The following is an 8,403-nucleotide window of genomic DNA, read 5'->3' on the forward strand; positions in this document are numbered from 1 at the left end:
CTCGCCCACGTCCCCCGTTCCACGTCCCACGAGGTTTCGTGAGCAAAGGGCGAAAGGCTCCCGGTTCTGGTCAATGTTTAACCCACCTGAGCTATTGCTTTGGAGAGAAGGGTCCCTAAGACGCCCAGCTCTGGGGTTGAGCGTCGACCTAGGAACCAGGAGGTCAGGGTTCGATCCCCGCTCAGGGCACAGGCCCGGGTTGGGGGCTCCATCCCCAGTGGGGGGCGTGCAGGAGACGGCCCATCCGTGATTCTCTCTCATCGTGGATGTTTCTCTCTCTCTCTCTCTTCCTTCCTCTCTAAAATCAATAAAAAAATATATTAAAAACTTCATATCAATGTCCCTGGCTGGTGTCGCTCAGTGGATAGTGCGTCGGCCTGTGGACTGAGGGGTCCCGGGTTCGATTCCCAGTCAGGGCACATGCCTGGATTGCGGGCTCGATCCCCCCGTGTGGGGCGTGCAGGAGGCAGCCGATCCATGATTCTCTCTCATCATGGATGTTTCTCTCTCTCTCTCCTTCTCCATTCCTCTATGACAATGGTCAGCAAACTGCGGCTCGCGAGCCACATGTGGCTCTTTGGCCCCTTGAGTTTTTAGCAAAGGTCAGCTTAGGAGTACCCTCATTAAGGTAATAACAATGTACCTACCATATAGTTTAAGTTTAAAAAATTTGGCTCTCAAAAGAAATTTCAATCGTCGTACTGTTGATATTTGGCTCTGTTGACGAATGAGTTTGCCGACCACTGCTCTGTGATGTCAATAAAAAGTACATTAAAAAAGAGTTTCTAGCCCTAGCTGGTTTGGCTCAGTGGATAGAGCGTCGGCCTGCAGACTGAAGGGTCCCAGGTTCGATTCCGGTCAAGGGCACGTACCTGGGTTGTGGGCTCGATCCCCAGTGTGGGGCGTGCAGGAGGCAGCTTATTAAACATTTTCTCTCATCATTGATGTTTCAGTCTCTCTCTCTCCTTCTCCCTTCCTCTCTAAAATCAATAAAAATGTATTGAAAATGATTTAAAAAAAAAGAATTTCTAGAAAAAGAGGAGGAGGTTGGTGACATCGTCTGTGAGCTTCACTAAAGAGTCCTTTCTCTCTCCCCCCCCCCCCCCCCGCCCCCTCTCTCTTCGCAGCATCGACAAGATTTCTAAGGTCACCTCCCCGGTGCTGGTCATTCACGGGACGGAGGACGAGGTCATCGACTTCTCGCACGGCCTGGCCATGTACGAGCGCTGCCCGCGCGCCGTGGAGCCGCTGTGGGTCGAGGGCGCCGGGCACAACGACATCGAACTCTACGCTCAGTACCTGGAGCGGCTAAAACAGTTCATCTCCCACGAGCTCCCCAACTCCTGAGGGCGCCCGCTGCCTGACCTCAGTGACAGCGAGCACAGGCCCTCCGCTCCCGCACACGCCCTCCCCGGGTGGCGGTCACGGCCACGGCCACGGTCAAGGTCAAGGTCACGGCCGGTGACCAGGAGGAAGCACCTGGCCGGGACGCGAGCGACCTCATCCGAGAGCCGGCGAGGCCTCGGCCACGTAGCTAGAGAATTTCTACTAATTCACACGCCTCCCGACACGGTCCTGCTGTGGCTCCCATCCTCGTGGCCTCGCGGGGGGTCGGGAAGGAGGGCGGGGTGTGGGGGATGCTGTGTAAGGATGCTCCCAGCTGTGTCTCTTCTTCACGCATCACTCGGGGTTCATTTAGGCAGGACCCCCCTCCCCCATTTCCCCCCCCCCATCCCCATGTCCTCCGCATTCACGGGGTCCGTCCATGGGTGAAGTTGTGCTAGAGCTACTGGAACACTGGTGACAACAATTCCTTAGCCTCTTCTCTTTTTTGGTTCATCCTCGCCCGAGGCTATTTTCCCATTGATTTTTAGAGAGAGTGGAAGAGAGAGAGAGAGAGAGAGAGAGACATCGATGTGGGAGAAACACATCAATGGGTTTCCTCCTGCACGCGCCCCCGACCAGGGCCCGGGCCGGGGAGGAGCCTGCCACCGAGGTCCGTGCCCTTGACCGGGAATCGAACCCGGGACCCTTCGGTCCGCAGGCCGGCGCGCCGCCCACTGAGCCACGCCGGCCGGGGCCCTTCACTTTCGCCGACCTTTTCCCCCCCCAAAACCGGATCATTGGAAGGGTAAGCGACTGGATCCGCCCTGACCACGGAGCTAACACTGGAATATTCGTAAACAGAAAGAAATGGGTGTGTTTTTGTTCTTTTGTTTTGTAATTTTTCTCACGTGTCCGTTTGTTACCCGTCCACAGACTTTTCCCATGTTGATGGACGGGTTGGCCTAACCAGAGCCCCGCCCGCCTCTTCCTCCCAGCAGACCCTCCCGTCAGCGTGTGACACAGTCCTGTGGGTATTTGCTATCACCTTACGCAACGATCCCTTAATGGGTACTTGTCCCCCCCCCCCCCCGCCCGCCCGCCCCCGTCAGGATACATCCATGAACTGCGGGTTCCTCCTTTGTAATGTAAATGATTGGATACATTTTGTTAATAGGTTTTTATTCCTCGGTTTTGCTATTAAAAAAAAAATTTTATACCATTTCCAAGACCAAAAAAAACAACAAACAAAAACAAAAAGGAAGAAGAAAAGAAAATAAGAAAAGGACCAGTTGATGCGTTGAAGAATTTATGCCCCTACAATTCCACCGCACGCGTCTTTGGATTTCAGCCGGGCGGTGGGTTTTGACACTGGAACGGCACCTTTTACGCATCAGACACGGAAGACGCTTGCCGTGGCCGCACGCGCGTCTTGGGAGGGGGTTTGGGCTTGGAGGGGTGTTGGGGGGTTTTTCGTTCTGATTTTTTATTTTCTCTCTTTTGTTTTTTCAAATGTAAAAGCCTTAAATGTACTGTCAGCCTCCGGCCGTGGTCAAGCGGGACCGCGGCCGATCGCCGGGCCGCGCCCCGTGGCTCGGACGCGGCTCGGTGGCTGCTGGTCACGGAATAAAGGATGCATGGATCAGAGGCTGGGCCGTGCCTGCGTTTTCCTTCTCGCCCTCTGAGAACAGTAACGACGAGCCACACGTCCTGTCCCGATGTCGGAGGAAACCCTTGGGGCTTACACACTCCGCTGCCTCCCTGAAGGGATGGAGAGGCGTTTGTCGGACAAGACAGTTTAGAATTCTTTTGGAAGAAGCTCAGAGAGAAAAAGCATAGCGGACCCGGGCTGGTGTGGCTCAGGGGTTGAGCATCCACCTAGGAACCAGGAGGTCAGGGTTCGATTCCCCATCAGGGCACGTGCCTGGGTCGCGGGCTCGATCCCCAGTGGGGGGCGTGCCGGAGGCAGCAGATCGATGTTCTCGCTCATCATGGATGTTTCTCTCTCTCTCTTCCTCTCCCTTCCTCTCTGAAAAAAAAAATGTAAAAATAAAAAGAAATGAAAGATAAAGCTCAAAATATATATACATACTAATAAAAGGGTAATATGCTAATTAGACCGGATAGACCGGACGTCTTCCGGTCGTCCTTCCAGGCAAAGCCACAGTGGTGGGGGCCGAGGCAGAGGCAGTTAGGGGTGGTCAGGCCGGCAGGGGAGCAGTTAGGGGCGGTCAGGCCGGCAGGGGAGTAGTTAGGGGCGGTCAGGCCGGCAGGGGAGTAGTTAGGGGCATCAGGCAGGCAGAGGTGGTTAGGGGCGATCAGGCAGGCAGGCAGAGGTGGTTAGGGGCGATCAGGCAGGCAGGCAGAAGGGTTAGGGGCAATCAAGCAGGCAGGCAGAGGGGTTAGGGGTGATCAGGCAGGCAGGCAGAGGGGTTAGGGGTGATCAGGCAGGCAGGCAGAGGGGTTGGGGCAATCGGGCTAGCAGGCAGGTGAGCGGTTAGGAGCCAGCGGTCCCGGATTGCAAGAGGGATGTCTGACTGCCCGTTTAGGTCCCATTGAGGGATGTCCGACTACCGGTTTAGGCCCTATTCCTGCAGGATTGGGCCTGCCCTGGCAGTTGGACATCCCCCAAGGGGTCCCGGATTGGAGAGGGTGCAGGCTGGGCTGAACTTTGTGCACCAGGCCTCTAGTATATATATAAAAGCCTAAGTGACCGTTCGGCCGGTAGCTATGATGCGCACTGACCACCAGGGGGCAGACACTGAATGCACAGGTATGGAAACGTGGGACAGACTGATGAATCTCAGAGGGAAGGTGGGGAGGGCATGAAGAGATTAACCAAAGATCTTATATGCATACTAGAGGCCCGGTGCACGGATTCGTGCACCGGTGGGGTCCCTCAGCCTGGCCCGTGGAGCTCGGGCCGAAACTGGCAGCCCGACATCCCCCAGGCATCCCGGATTATGAGAGGGCGCAGGCCAGGCCGAGGGACCCCACTGGTGCATGAGTCCATGCACCAGGCCTCTAACATATATATATACTAGTGACCCAGTGTGCTAAATCACACGAGACTGAGACCCGGCACGCCCGTGGGACTGCAGTGTCAAGCCCCCGCCGGTGCCATGCGGGACTCCCCCAATGTACCTCCTGGTCAAGTCCCCGTTGGCACCCACGGGGACACAGTGTCAAGTCCCCGCCCACCCTGTGCGCCTTGCTGTGCACGCAGCCCCGCCCACCTGCACGCGCCTGCTACGCACGCAGCCTCCTGATGATTGGTCGTGACGGCATGCGGTTGTGACGACCACAGGCATTTTATAATACTAGAGGCCCCGTGCATGAAATTCGTGCACGTGCGGGCGGGGGTTTCCCTCAGCCCGGCCTGCACCCTCTCCAATCTGAGACCCCTTGGAGGATGTCTGATCCCTCTCAGGGATCAGCCTAAACCAGCAGTCAGACCTCCCTCTCGCAATCCAGCACTGCTGGCTCCTAACCTCTCACCTGCCTGCCTGCTTACGGCCTCCAACTGCCCTCCCCTGCCGACCTGGTCGCCCCCAACTGCCCTCCCTGCCGGCCTGGTCACCCCCAATGGCCCTTCTCTGCCGGCCTGGTTGCCCCCAATAGCCCTTCCCTGCAGGCCTGATCTCACCCCCAATGGCCCTCCCCTGCAGGCCCTGTTGCCTCCAACTGGCCTCGTCACCCCCAACTGCCCTCCCCTGCTGGCCTGGTCACCCCCTACTGCCCTCCTCTGCAGGCCCGGTCCCTCCCAACTGCCCTCCCCTGCTGGCCTGGTTGCCCCTAACTGCCCTCCCCTGCTGGCCTGGTTTCCCCCAACTGCCCTCCCCTGCAGTCTTGGTCCCCTCCCAATTGCCCTCCCCTGCCAGCCTGGTCGCCCCTAACTGCCCTCCCCTGCCGGCCTGGTTTCCTCCAACTGCCCTCCCCTGCAGGCCTGGTCCCTCCCAACTGCCCTCCCCTGCCAGCCTGGTCGCCCCTAACTGCCCTCCCCCTGCTGGCCTGGTTTCCCCCAACTGCCCTCCCCTGCAGGCCTGGTTTCCCCCAACTGCCCTCCCCTGCTGGCCTGATTGCCCCCAACTGCCCTCCCCTGCAGGCCTGGTTTCCCCCAACTGCTCTCCCCTGCAGGCCTGGTTTCCCCCAACTGCTCTCCCCTGCAGGCCTGGTTTCCCCCAACTGCCCTCCCCTGCTGGCCTGGTTTCCCCCAACTGCTCTCCCCTGCAGGCCTGGTTTCCCCCAACTGCCCTCCCCTGCAGGCCTGGTCCCTGCCAATTGCCCTCCCCTGCTGGCCTGGTTTCCCCCAACTGCCCTCCCCTGCAGGCCTGGTCCCTCCCAACTGCTCTCCCCTGTAGGCCTGGTTCCCCCCAACTGCCCTCCCCTGCTGGCCTGATCCCCCACAACAGCCCTCCCCTGCCGGCCATCTTGTAGTGGCCATCTTGTGTACACATGGGGGCGGCCATCTTTGACTGCATGGGGGTAGCCATCTTGTGTGGGAGCGATGGTCCATTTGCATATTACTCTTTTATTAGATAGGATAGCAGGAAAGGGCAGGTGTAACCCACGTAGGGTAGGCAGTGCATTCTGGGACATGGGCCAACGCTTTGGGTGGAGAAAACACTGAGGCCACCGAATACAATGAGTGGATGCCTGAGCTGGTGAGGAAATAAAGGCTAAGGGCGGGGTGGAGGGCACGTGCCAAGTAGAGTTGGGAACCAGGGGGAAGAGGTGCTTTGAAACCTGTTTTCTCTTGGGAGGAATTGGCTGAACCAGGTTCACCTGAGCATTGGTTTCCCGTCCCTGTCCGGTGGAGCTCAGGGGACTGACGCCCGATCCTCACGCTCCCTCCAGGGAGGGCAGAGGAGCTGGACAATGGCCGCTTTTAGGGGGACACGAAGCGGTCATCTTGATAGACTCCAAGAAGATAGTGATGGGCTTCCATGTCCCACTCGTGATTAAAAACCAAACAGAACTCTTCTCCAACGAGGACTAGACGGGAACAGACAGAGAGATGACCTCACAAGGAGCATGGCAGCGAGTGGCTCAACAGCGGGCGAGTTATTCCACTTTATTTTAATATATTTTATTGATTTTTTACAGAGAGGAAGGGAGAGGGATAGAGAGTGAGAAACATCAATGAGAGAGAAACATCCATCAGCTGCCTCCTGCACACCTCCACCTGGGGATGTGCCCGCAACCAAGGTTCATGCCCTTGACCGGAATCGAACCCGGGACCGTCCAGTCCGCAGGGCGATGCTCTGTCCACTGAGCCACACCGGTCAGGGCCATTATTCCAGTGTAGATGGAGTTTGGGCCTGAGTACCCACCTCCCTTGCATCTCCTCAATGTTACACAAAGCTCCGCACATGTGCAGGAGGGTTGAAACAACGAAAACGGTATAAGACGGGGAAAAGGGATGAATGTGGTCTAAAAACCAGGCTATTGTAGTTGCACAACTCACTAAATTTTCCAGAAAAATCACTCAGATGTGCCCATAAAAGGGGCGGAGTTTATGATAGACTAGTGGCCCGGTGCACAAAATTCATGCATGGGGGGGGGCTGTCCCTCAGCCCAGCCTGCACCCTCTCCAATCTGGGAGCCCCTTGGGGGATGTCCGACTGCCGGTTTAGGCCCGATCCCCCAGGGATCGGGCCTAAACCGGCAGTCGGACATCCCTCTTATAATCCAGGACCACTGGCTCCTAACTGCTCACCTGCCTGCCGGCTTGATTGCCCCTAACCACTCTGCCTGCTGGCCTGCTTGCCCCCAACTGCCCCCCCCTTGCTAGCCTGGTAGCCCCCAACTGCCCCTCCCCACCGACCTGCTCGTCCCCAACTGCCCCCCTCCCGCTGGCCTGATCGCCCCCAACTGCCCCCCCCAGCCAGCCTGATCATCCCCAACTGCCCTTCCCTCCTGGCCTGATCGTTCCTCACCACCTCTGCCTCGGGCCCACATCCATGGCTTTGTCCGGAAGGTCTCCCAGTCTAATTAGCATATTACCCTTTTATTAGTATAGATTGTACCTTAAGAAAAATTTTAACCTGAAACGAATATAGCAACGTTGCATTGTGACCGTACTCAAGGGGTCCGAAGCCTGGGGCGTTCTATTAAAAACTGAGATGTGGCCCTGACCAGTGTGGCTCAGTGGATAGAGCGTTGGCCTGTGGACTGAAGGGTCCCGGGTTCAATTCCGGTCAAGAGCATGTACCTTGGTTGCGGGCACATATCCAGTAGGGGGTGTGCAGGAGGCAGCTGATGGATGTTTCTCTCTCATCGATGTTTCAACTCTCTATCCCTCTCCCTTCCTCTCTGTAAAAAATCAATAAGATATATATATTTTTAAAAACTGAGACATGGTTGTTGCAAGGTAGTTTTATTTGCTTGCAGCGGGAAAAGGAGATGGGATTGCTATCCAAAGCTGTTTCCCCAAAGGGAGGCTTAGCCGCTGCTTAATACAATGATTTGGTCGATTGTATGTTGACTAGAGGCCCTGTGCACGAAAATTCATGCAAGAGTAGGCCTTCCTTCCCCTGGCTGCCGACACCGGCTTCCCTCCAGCACCCAGCACCCAGGCTGGCTTTTCTCCAGGCCTGGCATCATCAGGAAGGATGGCCGGAATGACTTCCGGAAGACGTCGGTCTAATTAGCATGTTATCCTTCCTATCTAATAATAGAGTAAAATGTAAATTACCATCACTCCGCTACGCCCACAATTGGGCGGTGGGAGGCTGGGGGGCGGGACTCGGGGTGGCCTATCCGGCCATTGAGAGGCACGGATCCGCTGCCACTGAGGGGGGCGGGACTCCCGCCCCCTGCGACTCTCAACGGCCAGATCGAGGCCAGATCCGCGGCCGCTGAGGGGGCCTGCGCGGACACCCAGCTGCGCCTCTCAACGGCAGGGTAGCCAGGTGTCCGCGGCAGCCCCCCTCAGCAGCCGTTGAGAGGCGCAGGGGGGTGGGGGTCCCGCCCCCTGCGCCTCTCAACAGCAGGGTAGCCCCCCTCAGCGGCCACGGACCATCAAAAGCGTCAGGCACCCAGCTCCCCGCGATCAAAAGCAAAAGTGTGGCAGCTGGA

Source organism: Cnephaeus nilssonii (genome assembly GCF_951640355.1).
Source record: "Cnephaeus nilssonii genome assembly, chromosome: 24".
Classification (NCBI taxonomy): Eukaryota; Metazoa; Chordata; class Mammalia; order Chiroptera; family Vespertilionidae; genus Cnephaeus; species Cnephaeus nilssonii.